This window comes from Oncorhynchus clarkii, unplaced genomic scaffold, assembly GCF_045791955.1.
Source record: "Oncorhynchus clarkii lewisi isolate Uvic-CL-2024 unplaced genomic scaffold, UVic_Ocla_1.0 unplaced_contig_10886_pilon_pilon, whole genome shotgun sequence".
Taxonomy (NCBI): Eukaryota; Metazoa; Chordata; class Actinopteri; order Salmoniformes; family Salmonidae; genus Oncorhynchus; species Oncorhynchus clarkii.
Genome location: NW_027261057.1, coordinates 12,040 through 30,725, shown reverse-complemented (window position 1 = coordinate 30,725; position 18,686 = coordinate 12,040). Strand labels below are relative to the sequence as shown.

At 37.0% G+C, this 18,686-nt stretch overlaps 14 non-coding genes across 14 annotated transcripts; all 14 read right to left on the bottom strand.

Moving 5' to 3' along the window:
- Positions 1-1,413: 1,413 nt before the first annotated feature.
- On the bottom strand, positions 1,414-1,486 carry trnar-ucg (transfer RNA arginine (anticodon UCG)). The gene has a single exon. It is a non-coding gene; the product is annotated as a tRNA-Arg (tRNA).
- A 1,612-nt stretch (positions 1,487-3,098) lies between these two features.
- On the bottom strand, positions 3,099-3,171 carry trnar-ucg (transfer RNA arginine (anticodon UCG)). The gene has a single exon. It is a non-coding gene; the product is annotated as a tRNA-Arg (tRNA).
- Positions 3,172-3,788: 617 nt separating this feature from the next.
- Positions 3,789-3,861, bottom strand: trnar-ucg (transfer RNA arginine (anticodon UCG)). The gene has a single exon. It is a non-coding gene; the product is annotated as a tRNA-Arg (tRNA).
- Positions 3,862-5,541: 1,680 nt separating this feature from the next.
- trnar-ucg (transfer RNA arginine (anticodon UCG)) lies at positions 5,542-5,614 on the bottom strand. The gene has a single exon. It is a non-coding gene; the product is annotated as a tRNA-Arg (tRNA).
- Positions 5,615-7,037: 1,423 nt separating this feature from the next.
- On the bottom strand, positions 7,038-7,110 carry trnar-ucg (transfer RNA arginine (anticodon UCG)). The gene has a single exon. It is a non-coding gene; the product is annotated as a tRNA-Arg (tRNA).
- Positions 7,111-7,741: 631 nt separating this feature from the next.
- On the bottom strand, positions 7,742-7,814 carry trnar-ucg (transfer RNA arginine (anticodon UCG)). Its single transcript has one exon. It is a non-coding gene; the product is annotated as a tRNA-Arg (tRNA).
- Positions 7,815-8,445: 631 nt separating this feature from the next.
- trnar-ucg (transfer RNA arginine (anticodon UCG)) lies at positions 8,446-8,518 on the bottom strand. The gene has a single exon. It is a non-coding gene; the product is annotated as a tRNA-Arg (tRNA).
- A 2,597-nt stretch (positions 8,519-11,115) lies between these two features.
- trnar-ucg (transfer RNA arginine (anticodon UCG)) lies at positions 11,116-11,188 on the bottom strand. The gene has a single exon. It is a non-coding gene; the product is annotated as a tRNA-Arg (tRNA).
- Positions 11,189-12,243: 1,055 nt separating this feature from the next.
- On the bottom strand, positions 12,244-12,316 carry trnar-ucg (transfer RNA arginine (anticodon UCG)). The gene has a single exon. It is a non-coding gene; the product is annotated as a tRNA-Arg (tRNA).
- A 1,105-nt stretch (positions 12,317-13,421) lies between these two features.
- On the bottom strand, positions 13,422-13,494 carry trnar-ucg (transfer RNA arginine (anticodon UCG)). The gene has a single exon. It is a non-coding gene; the product is annotated as a tRNA-Arg (tRNA).
- Positions 13,495-14,832: 1,338 nt separating this feature from the next.
- trnar-ucg (transfer RNA arginine (anticodon UCG)) lies at positions 14,833-14,905 on the bottom strand. The gene has a single exon. It is a non-coding gene; the product is annotated as a tRNA-Arg (tRNA).
- Positions 14,906-16,010: 1,105 nt separating this feature from the next.
- trnar-ucg (transfer RNA arginine (anticodon UCG)) lies at positions 16,011-16,083 on the bottom strand. Its single transcript has one exon. It is a non-coding gene; the product is annotated as a tRNA-Arg (tRNA).
- A 1,105-nt stretch (positions 16,084-17,188) lies between these two features.
- On the bottom strand, positions 17,189-17,261 carry trnar-ucg (transfer RNA arginine (anticodon UCG)). Its single transcript has one exon. It is a non-coding gene; the product is annotated as a tRNA-Arg (tRNA).
- A 631-nt stretch (positions 17,262-17,892) lies between these two features.
- trnar-ucg (transfer RNA arginine (anticodon UCG)) lies at positions 17,893-17,965 on the bottom strand. Its single transcript has one exon. It is a non-coding gene; the product is annotated as a tRNA-Arg (tRNA).
- Between the last annotated feature and the right edge of the window lie 721 nt (positions 17,966-18,686).

Here is an 18,686-nt window from a genome sequence, read left to right as displayed (position 1 = left end):
AGCCTTTCAAAGAAACAAGACCAATGCCTTATTTCGGGAAATTGCAAACATGTCCATATTAGCAGATTTAATGAAATTAAACGACCACGAAAATGCCTCAAAACCTCAATTTTCTATTTTGAAGTAAGACGCCTTATCCACGAGGCAACACCTTCTACTCCATATTCTCCAATATGACATCAAACAGACGTTGCTTAGCAACAACAGACATCAAAATTGTGAACCTATCCGAATGAGGAAAGATAGTGATATTTTACAAGTACGAAAAGACTATGTCTCTCAATCAGACATAATATTTCTCAGGTCTTGCAGTCTTAGATTATTGAAGTTGAACAACAATGTCCAAGCTTTTCAAAGCAACAAGACCAATGCCATATTTCGGGAAATTGCAAACATGTTCAAATTAGCTGAGCTAATGAAATTAAACAACCACGAAGGGACTCTAACCCTCAATCTTCTGATTCGAAGTCAGACGCCTTATCCATTAGGCAACGCAATCTATGTGATACAGCCCTATTTGACATTATACAGACTTTGCTATGCAACCATAGACATACAAATTGTGAACCTGTCCGAATGAGGAAAGCTAGTGATTTTTAACAAGTACAAAGATACTCTTTCCTTCAATCTTTCGATGCAGATTCAGACACAATAATTCTCAGGTCTTGCAGTCTTAGATTATTAAAGTTGAACAACAATGTCCAAGCTTTTCAAAGCAACAAGACCAATGCCTTATTTAGGGAAATTGCAAACATGTATATTAGCGAATTAGCTGAGCTAATGAAATTAAACGACCCTATTTGACATCATACAGACTTTGCTATGCAACAGTAGACATCAAAGTTGTGAACCTGTCCGAATGAGGAAAGCTAGTGATATTTAACAAGTAAGAAGATACCTTTTCCCTCAAATTTGCGATGCAGAATCAGACTCAATAATTCTCAGGCCTTGCAATATTAGATTATTAAAGATGAATAACAATGTCCAAGCCTTTCAAAGAAACAAGACCAATGCCTTATTTCGGGAAATTGCAAACATGTCCATATTAGCAGATTTAATGAAATTAAACGACCACGAAAATGCCTCAAAACCTCAATTTTCTATTTTGAAGTAAGACGCCTTATCCACGAGGCAACACCTTCTACTCCATATTCTCCGATATGACATCAAACAGACGTTGCTTAGCAACAACAGACATCAAAATTGTGAACCTATCCGAATGAGGAAAGCTAGTGATATTTTACAAGTACGAAAAGACTATGTCCCTCAATCAGACATAATATTTCTCAGGTCTTGCAGTCTTAGATTATTGAAGTTGAACAACAATGTCCAAGCTTTTCAAAGCAACAAGACCAATGCCATATTTTGGGAAATTGCAAACATGTTCAAATTAGCTGAGCTAATGAAATTAAACAACCACGAAGGGACTCGAACCCTCAATCTTCTGATTCGAAGTCAGACGCCTTATCCATTAGGCCACGCAGTCTATGTGACACAGCCCTATTTGACATTATACAGACTTTGCTATGCAACAGTAGACATCAAAGTTGTGAACCTGTCCGAATGAGGAAAGCTAGTGATATTTAACAAGTAAGAGGATACCTTTTCCCTCAATCTTGCGATGCAGAATCAGACTCAATAATTCTCAGGCCTTGCAATATTAGATTATTAAAGATGAATAACAATGTCCAAGCCTTTCAAAGAAACAAGACCAATGCCTTATTTCGGGAAATTGCAAACATGTCCATATTAGCAGATTTAATGAAATTAAACGACCACGAAAATGCCTCAAAACCTCAATTTTCTATTTTGAAGTAAGACGCCTTATCCACGAGGCAACACCTTCTACTCCATATTCTCCGATATGACATCAAACAGACGTTGTTTAGCAACAACAGACATCAAAATTGTGAACCTATCCGAATGAGGAAAGCTAGTGATATTTTACAAGTACGAAAATACTATGTCCCTCAATCAGACATAATATTTCTCAGGTCTTGCAGTCTTAGATTATTGAAGTTGAACAACAATGTCCAAGCTTTTCAAAGCAACAAGACCAATGCCATATTTCGGGAAATTGCAAACATGTTCAAATTAGCTGAGCTAATGAAATTAAACAACCACGAAGGGACTCGAACCCTCAATCTTCTGATTCGAAGTCAGACGCCTTATCCATTAGGCAACGCAATCTATGTGATACAGCCCTATTTGACATTATACAGACTTTGCTATGCAACCATAGACATACAAATTGTGAACCTGTCCGAATGAGGAAAGCTAGTGATTTTTAACAAGTACAAAGATACTCTTTCCTTCAATCTTTCGATGCAGATTCAGACACAATAATTCTCAGGTCTTGCAGTCTTAGATTATTAAAGTTGAACAACAATGTCCAAGCTTTTCAAAGCAACAAGACCAATGCCTTATTTAGGGAAATTGCAAACATGTACGAATTAGCTGAGCTAATGAAATTAAACGACCCTATTTGACATCATACAGACTTTGCTATGCAACAGTAGACATCAAAGTTGTGAACCTGTCCGAATGAGGAAAGCTAGTGATATTTAACAAGTAAGAAGATACCTTTTCCCTCAAATTTGCGATGCAGAATCAGACTCAATAATTCTCAGGCCTTGCAATATTAGATTATTAAAGATGAATAACAATGTCCAAGCCTTTCAAAGAAACAAGACCAATGCCTTATTTCGGGAAATTGCAAACATGTCCATATTAGCAGATTTAATGAAATTAAACGACCACGAAAATGCCTCAAAACCTCAATTTTCTATTTTGAAGTAAGACGCCTTATCCATGAGGCAACACCTTCTACTCCATATTCTCCGATATGACATCAAACAGACGTTGCTTAGCAACAACAGACATCAAAATTGTGAACCTATCCGAATGAGGAAAGCTAGTGATATTTTACAAGTACGAAAATACTATGTCCCTCAATCAGACATAATATTTCTCAGGTCTTGCAGTCTTAGATTATTGAAGTTGAACAACAATGTCCAAGCTTTTCAAAGCAACAAGACCAATGACATATTTCGGGAAATTGCAAACATGTTCAAATTAGCTGAGCTAATGAAATTAAACAACCACGAAGGGACTCGAACCCTCAATCTTCTGATTCGAAGTCAGACGCCTTATCCATTAGGCCACGCAGTCTATGTGATACAGCCCTATTTGACATTATACAGACTTTGCTATGCAACAGTAGACATCAAAGTTGTGAACCTGTCCGAATGAGGAAAGCTAGTGATATTTAACAAGTAAGAAGATACCTTTTCCCTCAATCTTGCGATGCAGAATCAGACTCAATAATTCTCAGGCCTTGCAATATTAGATTATTAAAGATGAATAACAATGTCCAAGCCTTTCAAAGAAACAAGACCAATGCCTTATTTCGGGAAATTGCAAACATGTCCATATTAGCAGATTTAATGAAATTAAACGACCACGAAAATGCCTCAAAACCTCAATTTTCTATTTTGAAGTAAGACGCCTTATCCACGAGGCAACACCTTCTACTCCATATTCTCCAATATGACATCAAACAGACGTTGCTTAGCAACAACAGACATCAAAATTGTGAACCTATCCGAATGAGGAAAGATAGTGATATTTTACAAGTACGAAAAGACTATGTCTCTCAATCAGACATAATATTTCTCAGGTCTTGCAGTCTTAGATTATTGAAGTGTCCAATGTCCAAGCAACAAGACCAATGCCTTATTTCGGGAAATTGCAAACATGTTCAAATTAGCTGAGCTAATGAAATTAAACAACCACGAAGGGACTCGAACCCTCAATCTTCTGATTCGAAGTCAGACGCCTTATCCATTAGGCCACGCAGTCTATGTGATACAGCCCTATTTGACATTATACAGACTTTGCTATGCAACCATAGACATAAAAATTGTGAAACTGTCCGAATGAGGAAAGCTAGTGATTTTTAACAAGTACAAAGCTACTCTTTCCTTCAATCTTTCGATGCAGATTCAGACACAATAATTCTCAGGCCTTGCAGTCTTAGATTATTAAAGTTGAACAACAATGTCCAAGCTTTTCAAAGCAACAAGACCAATGCCTTATTTAGCGAAATTGCAAACATGTCCATATTAGCAGATTTAATGAAATTAAACGACCACGAAAATGCCTCAAAACCTCAATTTTCTATTTTGAAGTAAGACGCCTTATCCACGAGGCAACACCTTCTACTCCATATTGTCCGATATGACATCAAACAGACGTTGCTTAGCAACAACAGACATCAAAATTGTGAACCTATCCGAATGAGGAAAGCTAGTGATATTTTACAAGTACGAAAATACTATGTACCTCAATCAGACATAATATTTCTCAGGTCTTGCAGTCTTAGATTATTGAAGTTGAACAACAATGTCCAAGCTTTTCAAAGCAACAAGACCAATGCCATATTTCGGGAAATTGCAAACATGTTCAAATTAGCTGAGCTAATGAAATTAAACAACCACGAAGGGACTAGAACCTTCAATCTTCTGATTCGAAGTCAGACGCCTTATCCATTAGGCCACGCAGTCTATGTGAAACAGCCCTATTTGACATTATACAGACTTTGCTATGCAACAGTAGACATCAAAGTTGTGAACCTGTCCGAATGAGCAAAGCTAGTGATATTTAACAAGTAAGAAGATACCTTTTCCCTCAATCTTGCGATGCAGAATCAGACTCAATAATTCTCAGGCCTTGCAGTCTTAGATGATTAAAGTTGAACAACAATGTCCAAGCCTTTCAAAGCAACAAGACCAATGCCTTATTCAGCGAAATTGCAAACATGTCCATATTAGCAGATTTAATGAAATTAAACGACCACGAAAATGCCTCAAAACCTCAATTTTCTATTTTGAAGTAAGACGCCTTATCCACGAGGCAACACCTTCTACTCCATATTCTCCGATATGACATCAAACAGACGTTGCTTAGCAACAACAGACATCAAAATTGTGAACCTATCCGAATGAGGAAAGCTAGTGATATTTTACAAGTACGAAAAGACTATGTCCCTCAATCAGACATAATATTTCTCAGGTCTTGCAGTCTTAGATTATTGAAGTTGAACAACAATGTCCAAGCTTTTCAAAGCAACAAGACCAATGCCTTATTCAGCGAAATTGCAAACATGTCCATATTAGCAGATTTAATTAAATTAAACGACCACGAAAATGCCTCAAAACCTCAATTTTCTGTTTCGAAGTAAGACGCCTTATCCACGAGGCAACACCTTCTACTCCATATTCTCCGATATGACATCAAACAGACGTTGCTTAGCAACAACAGACATCAAACTTGTGAACCTATCCGAATGAGGAAAGATAGTGATATTTTACAAGTACGAAAAGACTATGTCCCTCAATCAGACATAATATTTCTCAGGTCTTGCAGTCTTAGATTATTGAAGTTGAACAACAATGTCAGAGCTTTTCAAAGCAACAAGACCAATGCCTTATTTCTGGAAATTGCAAACATGTTCAAATTAGCTGAGCTAATGAAATTAAACAACCACGAAGGGACTCGAACCCTCAATCTTCTGATTCGAAGTCAGACGCCTTGTCCATTAGGCCACGCAGTCTATGTGATGCAGCCCTTTTTTGACTTTATACAGACTTTGCTATGCAACCATAGACATAAAAATTGTGAACCTGTCCGAATGAGGAAAGCTAGTGATTTTTAACAAGTACAAATATACTCTTTCCTTCAATCTTTCGATGCAGATTCAGACACAATAATTCTCAGGCCTTGCAATATTAGATTATTAAAGATGAATAACAATGTCCAAGCCTTTCAAAGAAACAAGACCAATGCCTTATTTCGGGAAATTGCAAACATGTCCATATTAGCAGATTTAATGAAATTAAACGACCACGAAAATGCCTCAAAACCTCAATTTTCTATTTTGAAGTAAGACGCCTTATCCACGAGGCAACACCTTCTACTCCATATTCTCCGATATGACATCAAACAGACGTTGCTTAGCAACAACAGACATCAAAATTGTGAACCTATCCGAATGAGGAAAGCTAGTGATATTTTACAAGTACGAAAAGACTATGTCCCTCAATCAGACATAATATTTCTCAGGTCTTGCAGTCTTAGATTATTGAAGTTGAACAACAATGTCCAAGCTTTTCAAAGCAACAAGACCAATGCCATATTTTGGGAAATTGCAAACATGTTCAAATTAGCTGAGCTAATGAAATTAAACAACCACGAAGGGACTCGAACCCTCAATCTTCTGATTCGAAATATTACACTGTTTCCTTAAACGGTTCAGTTTTCCCCAAGGAACATGTTTTAATTATTCAATTATGGCAAAAAACAAAAACAATTAGAAGTTGAACATGATCCATTAGGCCACGCAGTCTATGTGATACAGCCCTATTTGACATTATACAGACTTTGCTATGCAACCATAGACATAAAAATTGTGAACCTGTCCGAATGAGGAAAGCTAGTGATTTTTAACAAGTACAAAGATACTCTTTCCTTCAATCTTTCGATGCAGATTCAGACACAATAATTCTCAGGCCTTGCAGTCTTAGATTATTAAAGTTGAACAACAATGTCCAAGCTTTTCAAAGCAACAAGACCAATGCCTTATTTCGGGAAATTGCAAACATGTCCATATTAGCAGATTTAATGAAATTAAACGACCACGAAAATGCCTCAAAACCTCAATTTTCTATTTTGAAGTAAGACGCCTTATCCACGAGGCAACACCTTCTACTCCATATTCTCCGATATGACATCAAACAGACGTTGCTTAGCAACAACAGACATCAAAATTGTGAACCTATCCGAATGAGGAAAGCTAGTGATATTTTACAAGTACGAAAAGACTATGTCCCTCAATCAGACATAATATTTCTCAGGTCTTGCAGTCTTAGATTATTGAAGTTGAACAACAATGTCCAAGCTTTTCAAAGCAACAAGACCAATGCAATATTTTGGGAAATTGCAAACATGTTCAAATTAGCTGAGCTAATGAAATTAAACAACCACGAAGGGACTCGAACCCTCAATCTTCTGATTCGAAGTCAGACGCCTTATCCATTAGGCCACGCAGTCTATGTGATACAGCCCTATTTGACATTATACAGACTTTGCTATGCAACCATAGACATAAAAATTGTGAACCTGTCCGAATGAGGAAAGCTAGTGATTTTTAACAAGTACAAAGATACTCTTTCCTTCAATCTTTCGATGCAGATTCAGACACAATAATTCTCAGGCCTTGCAGTCTTAGATTATTAAAGTTGAACAACAATGTCCAAGCTTTTCAAAGCAACAAGACCAATGCCTTATTTCGGGAAATTGCAAACATGTCCATATTAGCAGATTTAATGAAATTAAACGACCACGAAAATGCCTCAAAACCTCAATTTTCTATTTTGAAGTAAGACGCCTTATCCACGAGGCAACACCTTCTACTCCATATTCTCCGATATGACATCAAACAGACGTTGCTTAGCAACAACAGACATCAAAATTGTGAACCTATCCGAATGAGGAAAGCTAGTGATATTTTACAAGTACGAAAAGACTATGTCCCTCAATCAGACATAATATTTCTCAGGTCTTGCAGTCTTAGATTATTGAAGTTGAACAACAATGTCCAAGCTTTTCAAAGCAACAAGACCAATGCCATATTTTGGGAAATTGCAAACATGTTCAAATTAGCTGAGCTAATGAAATTAAACAACCACGAAGGGACTCGAACCCTCAATCTTCTGATTCGAAGTCAGACGCCTTATCCATTAGGCCACGCAGTCTATGTGATACAGCCCTATTTGACATTATACAGACTTTGCTATGCAACCATAGACATAAAAATTGTGAACCTGTCCGAATGAGGAAAGCTAGTGATTTTTAACAAGTACAAAGATACTCTTTCCTTCAATCTTTCGATGCAGATTCAGACACAATAATTCTCAGGCCTTGCAGTCTTAGATTATTAAAGTTGAACAACAATGTCCAAGCTTTTCAAAGCAACAAGACCAATGCCTTATTTAGCGAAATTGCAAACATGTCCATATTAGCAGATTTAATGAAATTAAACGACCACGAAAATGCCTCAAAACCTCAATTTTCTATTTTGAAGTAAGACGCCTTATCCACGAGGCAACACCTTCTACTCCATATTCTCCGATATGACATCAAACAGACGTTGCTTAGCAACAACAGACATCAAAATTGTGAACCTATCCGAATGAGGAAAGCTAGTGATATTTTACAAGTACGAAAAGACTATGTCCCTCAATCAGACATAATATTTCTCAGGTCTTGCAGTCTTAGATTATTGAAGTTGAACAACAATGTCCAAGCTTTTCAAAGCAACAAGACCAATGCCATATTTCGGGAAATTGCAAACATGTTCAAATTAGCTGAGCTAATGAAATTAAACAACCACGAAGGGACTCGAACCCTCAATCTTCTGATTCGAAGTCAGACGCCTTATCCATTAGGCCACGCAGTCTATGTGATACAGCCCTATTTGACATTATACAGACTTTGCTATGCAACAGTAGACATCAAAGTTGTGAACCTGTCCGAATGAGCAAAGCTAGTGATATTTAACAAGTAAGAAGATACCTTTTCCCTCAATCTTGCGATGCAGAATCAGACTCAATAATTCTCAGGCCTTGCAATATTAGATTATTAAAGATGAATAACAATGTCCAAGCCTTTCAAAGAAACAAGACCAATGCCTTATTTCGGGAAATTGCAAACATGTCCATATTAGCAGATTTAATGAAATTAAACGACCACGAAAATGCCTCAAAACCTCAATTTTCTATTTAGAAGTAAGACGCCTTAACCACGAGGCAACACCTTCTACTCCATTTTCTCCAATATGACATCAAACAGACGTTGCTTAGCAACAACAGACATCAAAATTGTGAACCTGTCCGAATGAGGAAAGCTAGTGATTTTTAACAAGTACAAAGATACTCTTTCCTTCAATCTTTCGATGCAGATTCAGACACAATAATTCTCAGGTCTTGCAGTCTTAGATTATTAAAGTTGAACAACAATGTCCAAGCTTTTCAAAGCAACAAGACCAATGCCTTATTTAGGGAAATTGAAAACATGTACGAATTAGCTGAGCTAATGAAATTAAACGACCCTATTTGACAGTTGAACAACAATGTCCAAGCTTTTCAAAGCAACAAGACCAATGCCTTATTTCGGGAAATTGCAAACATGTCCATATTAGCAGATTTAATGAAATTAAACGACCACGAAAATGCCTCAAAACCTCAATTTTCTATTTTGAAGTAAGACGCCTTATCCACGAGGCAACACCTTCTACTCCATATTCTCCGATATGACATCAAACAGACGTTGCTTAGCAACAACAGACATCAAAATTGTGAACCTATCCGAATGAGGAAAGCTAGTGATATTTTACAAGTACGAAAAGACTATGTCCCTCAATCAGACATAATATTTCTCAGGTCTTGCAGTCTTAGATTATTGAAGTTGAACAACAATGTCCAAGCTTTTCAAAGCAACAAGACCAATGCCATATTTTGGGAAATTGCAAACATGTTCAAATTAGCTGAGCTAATGAAATTAAACAACCACGAAGGGACTCGAACCCTCAATCTTCTGATTCGAAATATTACACTGTTTCCTTAAACGGTTCAGTTTTCGGAACATGTTTTAATTATTCAATTATGGCAAAAAACAAAAACAATTAGAAGTTGAACATGATCCATTAGGCCACGCAGTCTATGTGATACAGCCCTATTTGACATTATACAGACTTTGCTATGCAACCATAGACATAAAAATTGTGAACCTGTCCGAATGAGGAAAGCTAGTGATTTTTAACAAGTACAAAGATACTCTTTCCTTCAATCTTTCGATGCAGATTCAGACACAATAATTCTCAGGCCTTGCAGTCTTAGATTATTAAAGTTGAACAACAATGTCCAAGCTTTTCAAAGCAACAAGACCAATGCCTTATTTCGGGAAATTGCAAACATGTCCATATTAGCAGATTTAATGAAATTAAACGACCACGAAAATGCCTCAAAACCTCAATTTTCTATTTTGAAGTAAGACGCCTTATCCACGAGGCAACACCTTCTACTCCATATTCTCCGATATGACATCAAACAGACGTTGCTTAGCAACAACAGACATCAAAATTGTGAACCTATCCGAATGAGGAAAGCTAGTGATATTTTACAAGTACGAAAAGACTATGTCCCTCAATCAGACATAATATTTCTCAGGTCTTGCAGTCTTAGATTATTGAAGTTGAACAACAATGTCCAAGCTTTTCAAAGCAACAAGACCAATGCCATATTTTGGGAAATTGCAAACATGTTCAAATTAGCTGAGCTAATGAAATTAAACAACCACGAAGGGACTCGAACCCTCAATCTTCTGATTCGAAGTTTCAGACGCCTTATCCATTAGGCCACGCAGTCTATGTGATACAGCCCTATTTGACATTATACAGACTTTGCTATGCAACCATAGACATAAAAATTGTGAACCTGTCCGAATGAGGAAAGCTAGTGATTTTTAACAAGTACAAAGATACTCTTTCCTTCAATCTTTCGATGCAGATTCAGACACAATAATTCTCAGGCCTTGCAGTCTTAGATTATTAAAGTTGAACAACAATGTCCAAGCTTTTCAAAGCAACAAGACCAATGCCTTATTTCGGGAAATTGCAAACATGTCCATATTAGCAGATTTAATGAAATTAAACGACCACGAAAATGCCTCAAAACCTCAATTTTCTATTTTGAAGTAAGACGCCTTATCCACGAGGCAACACCTTCTACTCCATATTCTCCGATATGACATCAAACAGACGTTGCTTAGCAACAACAGACATCAAAATTGTGAACCTATCCGAATGAGGAAAGCTAGTGATATTTTACAAGTACGAAAAGACTATGTCCCTCAATCAGACATAATATTTCTCAGGTCTTGCAGTCTTAGATTATTGAAGTTGAACAACAATGTCCAAGCTTTTCAAAGCAACAAGACCAATGCCATATTTCGGGAAATTGCAAACATGTTCAAATTAGCTGAGCTAATGAAATTAAACAACCACGAAGGGACTCGAACCCTCAATCTTCTGATTCGAAGTCAGACGCCTTATCCATTAGGCCACGCAGTCTATGTGATACAGCCCTATTTGACATTATACAGACTTTGCTATGCAACAGTAGACATCAAAGTTGTGAACCTGTCCGAATGAGCAAAGCTAGTGATATTTAACAAGTAAGAAGATACCTTTTCCCTCAATCTTGCGATGCAGAATCAGACTCAATAATTCTCAGGCCTTGCAATATTAGATTATTAAAGATGAATAACAATGTCCAAGCCTTTCAAAGAAACAAGACCAATGCCTTATTTCGGGAAATTGCAAACATGTCCATATTAGCAGATTTAATGAAATTAAACGACCACGAAAATGCCTCAAAACCTCAATTTTCTATTTAGAAGTAAGACGCCTTAACCACGAGGCAACACCTTCTACTCCATACTCCAATATGACATCAAACAGACGTTGCTTAGCAACAACAGACATCAAAATTGTGAACCTGTCCGAATGAGGAAAGCTAGTGATTTTTAACAAGTACAAAGATACTCTTTCCTTCAATCTTTCGATGCAGATTCAGACACAATAATTCTCAGGTCTTGCAGTCTTAGATTATTAAAGTTGAACAACAATGTCCAAGCTTTTCAAAGCAACAAGACCAATGCCTTATTTAGGGAAATTGAAAACATGAAATTAGCTGAGCTAACACCCTGTCAACAATATTAAAGCAACAAGACCAATTTAATTGCAAACATGTCCATATTAGCAGATTTAATGAAATTAAACGACCACGAAAATGCCTCAAAACCTCAATTTTCTATTTTGAAGTAAGACGCCTTATCCACGAGGCAACACCTTCTACTCCATATTCTCCGATATGACATCAAACAGACGTTGCTTAGCAACAACAGACATCAAAATTGTGAACCTATCCGAATGAGGAAAGCTAGTGATATTTTACAAGTACGAAAAGACTATGTCCCTCAATCAGACATAATATTTCTCAGGTCTTGCAGTCTTAGATTATTGAAGTTGAACAACAATGTCCAAGCTTTTCAAAGCAACAAGACCAATGCCATATTTTGGGAAATTGCAAACATGTTCAAATTAGCTGAGCTAATGAAATTAAACAACCACGAAGGGACTCGAACCCTCAATCTTCTGATTCGAAGTCAGACGCCTTATCCATTAGGCCACGCAGTCTATGTGATACAGCCCTATTTGACATTATACAGACTTTGCTATGCAACAGTAGACATCAAAGTTGTGAACCTGTCCGAATGAGCAAAGCTAGTGATATTTAACAAGTAAGAAGATACCTTTTCCCTCAATCTTGCGATGCAGAATCAGACTCAATAATTCTCAGGCCTTGCAATATTAGATTATTAAAGATGAATAACAATGTCCAAGCCTTTCAAAGAAACAAGACCAATGCCTTATTTCGGGAAATTGCAAACATGTCCATATTAGCAGATTTAATGAAATTAAACGACCACGAAAATGCCTCAAAACCTCAATTTTCTATTTAGAAGTAAGACGCCTTAACCACGAGGCAACACCTTCTACTCCATTTTCTCCAATATGACATCAAACAGACGTTGCTTAGCAACAACAGACATCAAAATTGTGAACCTGTCCGAATGAGGAAAGCTAGTGATTTTTAACAAGTACAAAGATACTCTTTCCTTCAATCTTTCGATGCAGATTCAGACACAATAATTCTCAGGTCTTGCAGTCTTAGATTATTAAAGTTGAACAACAATGTCCAAGCTTTTCAAAGCAACAAGACCAATGCCTTATTTAGGGAAATTGAAAACATGTACGAATTAGCTGAGCTAATGAAATTAAACGACCCTATTTGACAGTTGAACAACAATGTCCAAGCTTTTCAAAGCAACAAGACCAATGCCTTATTTCGGGAAATTGCAAACATGTCCATATTAGCAGATTTAATGAAATTAAACGACCACGAAAATGCCTCAAAACCTCAATTTTCTATTTTGAAGTAAGACGCCTTATCCACGAGGCAACACCTTCTACTCCATATTCTCCGATATGACATCAAACAGACGTTGCTTAGCAACAACAGACATCAAAATTGTGAACCTATCCGAATGAGGAAAGCTAGTGATATTTTACAAGTACGAAAAGACTATGTCCCTCAATCAGACATAATATTTCTCAGGTCTTGCAGTCTTAGATTATTGAAGTTGAACAACAATGTCCAAGCTTTTCAAAGCAACAAGACCAATGCCATATTTTGGGAAATTGCAAACATGTTCAAATTAGCTGAGCTAATGAAATTAAACAACCACGAAGGGACTCGAACCCTCAATCTTCTGATTCGAAGTCAGACGCCTTATCCATTAGGCCACGCAGTCTATGTGATACAGCCCTATTTGACATTATACAGACTTTGCTATGCAACCATAGACATAAAAATTGTGAACCTGTCCGAATGAGGAAAGCTAGTGATTTTTAACAAGTACAAAGATACTCTTTCCTTCAATCTTTCGATGCAGATTCAGACACAATAATTCTCAGGCCTTGCAGTCTTAGATTATTAAAGTTGAACAACAATGTCCAAGCTTTTCAAAGCAACAAGACCAATGCCTTATTTAGCGAAATTGCAAACATGTCCATATTAGCAGATTTAATGAAATTAAACGACCACGAAAATGCCTCAAAACCTCAATTTTCTATTTTGAAGTAAGACGCCTTATCCACGAGGCAACACCTTCTACTCCATATTCTCCGATATGACATCAAACAGACGTTGCTTAGCAACAACAGACATCAAAATTGTGAACCTATCCGAATGAGGAAAGCTAGTGATATTTTACAAGTACGAAAAGACTATGTCCCTCAATCAGACATAATATTTCTCAGGTCTTGCAGTCTTAGATTATTGAAGTTGAACAACAATGTCCAAGCTTTTCAAAGCAACAAGACCAATGCCATATTTCGGGAAATTGCAAACATGTTCAAATTAGCTGAGCTAATGAAATTAAACAACCACGAAGGGACTCGAACCCTCAATCTTCTGATTCGAAGTCCTTAGACGCCTTATCCATTAGGCCACGCAGTCTATGTGATACAGCCCTATTTGACATTATACAGACTTTGCTATGCAACCATAGACATAAAAATTGTGAACCTGTCCGAATGAGGAAAGCTAGTGATTTTTAACAAGTATAAAGATACTCTTTCCTTCAATCTTTCGATGCAGATTCAGACACAATAATTCTCAGGCCTTGCAGTCTTAGATTATTAAAGTTGAACAACAATGTCCAAGCTTTTCAAAGCAACAAGACCAATGCCTTATTTCGGGAAATTGCAAACATGTCCATATTAGCAGATTTAATGAAATTAAACGACCACGAAAATGCCTCAAAACCTCAATTTTCTATTTTGAAGTAAGACGCCTTATCCACGAGGCAACACCTTCTACTCCATATTCTCCGATATGACATCAAACAGACGTTGCTTAGCAACAACAGACATCAAAATTGTGAACCTATCCGAATGAGGAAAGCTAGTGATATTTTACAAGTACGAAAAGACTATGTCCCTCAATCAGACATAATATTTCTCAGGTCTTGCAGTCTTAGATTATTGAAGTTGAACAACAATGTCCAAGCTTTTCAAAGCAACAAGACCAATGCCATATTTCGGGAAATTGCAAACATGTTCAAATTAGCTGAGCTAATGAAATTAAACAACCACGAAGGGACTCGAACCCTCAATCTTCTGATTCGAAGTCAGACGCCTTATCCATTAGGCCACGCAGTCTATGTGATACAGCCCTATTTGACATTATACAGACTTTGCTATGCAACAGTAGACATCAAAGTTGTGAACCTGTCCGAATGAGCAAAGCTAGTGATATTTAACAAGTAAGAAGATACCTTTTCCCTCAATCTTGCGATGCAGAATCAGACTCAATAATTCTCAGGCCTTGCAATATTAGATTATTAAAGATGAATAACAATGTCCAAGCCTTTCAAAGAAACAAGACCAATGCCTTATTTCGGGAAATTGCAAACATGTCCATATTAGCAGATTTAATGAAATTAAACGACCACGAAAATGCCTCAAAACCTCAATTTTCTATTTAGAAGTAAGACGCCTTAACCACGAGGCAACACCTTCTACTCCATTTTCTCCAATATGACATCAAACAGACGTTGCTTAGCAACAACAGACATCAAAATTGTGAACCTGTCCGAATGAGGAAAGCTAGTGATTTTTAACAAGTACAAAGATACTCTTTCCTTCAATCTTTCGATGCAGATTCAGACACAATAATTCTCAGGTCTTGCAGTCTTAGATTATTAAAGTTGAACAACAATGTCCAAGCTTTTCAAAGCAACAAGACCAATGCCTTATTTAGGGAAATTGAAAACATGTACGAATTAGCTGAGCTAATGAAATTAAACGACCCTATTTGACAGTTGAACAACAATGTCCAAGCTTTTCAAAGCAACAAGACCAATGCCTTATTTCGGGAAATTGCAAACATGTCCATATTAGCAGATTTAATGAAATTAAACGACCACGAAAATGCCTCAAAACCTCAATTTTCTATTTTGAAGTAAGACGCCTTATCCACGAGGCAACACCTTCTACTCCATATTCTCCGATATGACATCAAACAGACGTTGCTTAGCAACAACAGACATCAAAATTGTGAACCTATCCGAATGAGGAAAGCTAGTGATATTTTACAAGTACGAAAAGACTATGTCCCTCAATCAGACATAATATTTCTCAGGTCTTGCAGTCTTAGATTATTGAAGTTGAACAACAATGTCCAAGCTTTTCAAAGCAACAAGACCAATGCCATATTTTGGGAAATTGCAAACATGTTCAAATTAGCTGAGCTAATGAAATTAAACAACCACGAAGGGACTCGAACCCTCAATCTTCTGATTCGAAGTCAGACGCCTTATCCATTAGGCCACGCAGTCTATGTGATACAGCCCTATTTGACATTATACAGACTTTGCTATGCAACAGTAGACATCAAAGTTGTGAACCTGTCCGAATGAGCAAAGCTAGTGATATTTAACAAGTAAGAAGATACCTTTTCCCTCAATCTTGCGATGCAGAATCAGACTCAATAATTCTCAGGCCTTGCAATATTAGATTATTAAAGATGAATAACAATGTCCAAGCCTTTCAAAGAAACAAGACCAATGCCTTATTTCGGGAAATTGCAAACATGTCCATATTAGCAGATTTAATGAAATTAAACGACCACGAAAATGCCTCAAAACCTCAATTTTCTATTTAGAAGTAAGACGCCTTAACCACGAGGCAACACCTTCTACTCCATTTTCTCCAATATGACATCAAACAGACGTTGCTTAGCAACAACAGACATCAAAATTGTGAACCTGTCCGAATGAGGAAAGCTAGTGATTTTTAACAAGTACAAAGATACTCTTTCCTTCAATCTTTCGATGCAGATTCAGACACAATAATTCTCAGGTCTTGCAGTCTTAGATTATTAAAGTTGAACAACAATGTCCAAGCTTTTCAAAGCAACAAGACCAATGCCTTATTTAGGGAAATTGAAAACATGTACGAATTAGCTGAGCTAATGAAATTAAACGACCCTATTTGACAGTTGAACAACAATGTCCAAGCTTTTCAAAGCAACAAGACCAATGCCTTATTTCGGGAAATTGCAAACATGTCCATATTAGCAGATTTAATGAAATTAAACGACCACGAAAATGCCTCAAAACCTCAATTTTCTATTTTGAAGTAAGACGCCTTATCCACGAGGCAACACCTTCTACTCCATATTCTCCGATATGACATCAAACAGACGTTGCTTAGCAACAACAGACATCAAAATTGTGAACCTATCCGAATGAGGAAAGCTAGTGATATTTTACAAGTACGAAAAGACTATGTCCCTCAATCAGACATAATATTTCTCAGGTCTTGCAGTCTTAGATTATTGAAGTTGAACAACAATGTCCAAGCTTTTCAAAGCAACAAGACCAATGCCATATTTTGGGAAATTGCAAACATGTTCAAATTAGCTGAGCTAATGAAATTAAACAACCACGAAGGGACTCGAACCCTCAATCTTCTGATTCGAAGTCAGACGCCTTATCCATTAGGCCACGCAGTCTATGTGATACAGCCCTATTTGACATTATACAGACTTTGCTATGCAACCATAGACATAAAAATTGTGAACCTGTCCGAATGAGGAAAGCTAGTGATTTTTAACAAGTACAAAGATACTCTTTCCTTCAATCTTTCGATGCAGATTCAGACACAATAATTCTCAGGCCTTGCAGTCTTAGATTATTAAAGTTGAACAACAATGTCCAAGCTTTTCAAAGCAACAAGACCAATGCCTTATTTAGCGAAATTGCAAACATGTCCATATTAGCAGATTTAATGAAATTAAACGACCACGAAAATGCCTCAAAACCTCAATTTTCTATTTTGAAGTAAGACGCCTTATCCACGAGGCAACACCTTCTACTCCATATTCTCCGATATGACATCAAACAGACGTTGCTTAGCAACAACAGACATCAAAATTGTGAACCTATCCGAATGAGGAAAGCTAGTGATATTTTACAAGTACGAAAAGACTATGTCCCTCAATCAGACATAATATTTCTCAGGTCTTGCAGTCTTAGATTATTGAAGTTGAACAACAATGTCCAAGCTTTTCAAAGCAACAAGACCAATGCCATATTTCGGGAAATTGCAAACATGTTCAAATTAGCTGAGCTAATGAAATTAAACAACCACGAAGGGACTCGAACCCTCAATCTTCTGATTCGAAGTCAGACGCCTTATCCATTAGGCCACGCAGTCTATGTGATACAGCCCTATTTGACATTATACAGACTTTGCTATGCAACAGTAGACATCAAAGTTGTGAACCTGTCCGAATGAGCAAAGCTAGTGATATTTAACAAGTAAGAAGATACCTTTTCCCTCAATCTTGCGATGCAGAATCAGACTCAATAATTCTCAGGCCTTGCAATATTAGATTATTAAAGATGAATAACAATGTCCAAGCCTTTCAAAGAAACAAGACCAATGCCTTATTTCGGGAAATTGCAAACATGTCCATATTAGCAGATTTAATGAAATTAAACGACCACGAAAATGCCTCAAAACCTCAATTTTCTATTTAGAAGTAAGACGCCTTAACCACGAGGCAACACCTTCTACTCCATTTTCTCCAATATGACATCAAACAGACGTTGCTTAGCAACAACAGACATCAAAATTGTGAACCTGTCCGAATGAGGAAAGCTAGTGATTTTTAACAAGTACAAAGATACTCTTTCCTTCAATCTTTCGATGCAGATTCAGACACAATAATTCTCAGGTCTTGCAGTCTTAGATTATTAAAGTTGAACAACAATGTCCAAGCTTTTCAAAGCAACAAGACCAATGCCTTATTTAGGGAAATTGAAAACATGTACGAATTAGCTGAGCTAATGAAATTAAACGACCCTATTTGACAGTTGAACAACAATGTCCAAGCTTTTCAAAGCAACAAGACCAATGCCTTATTTCGGGAAAT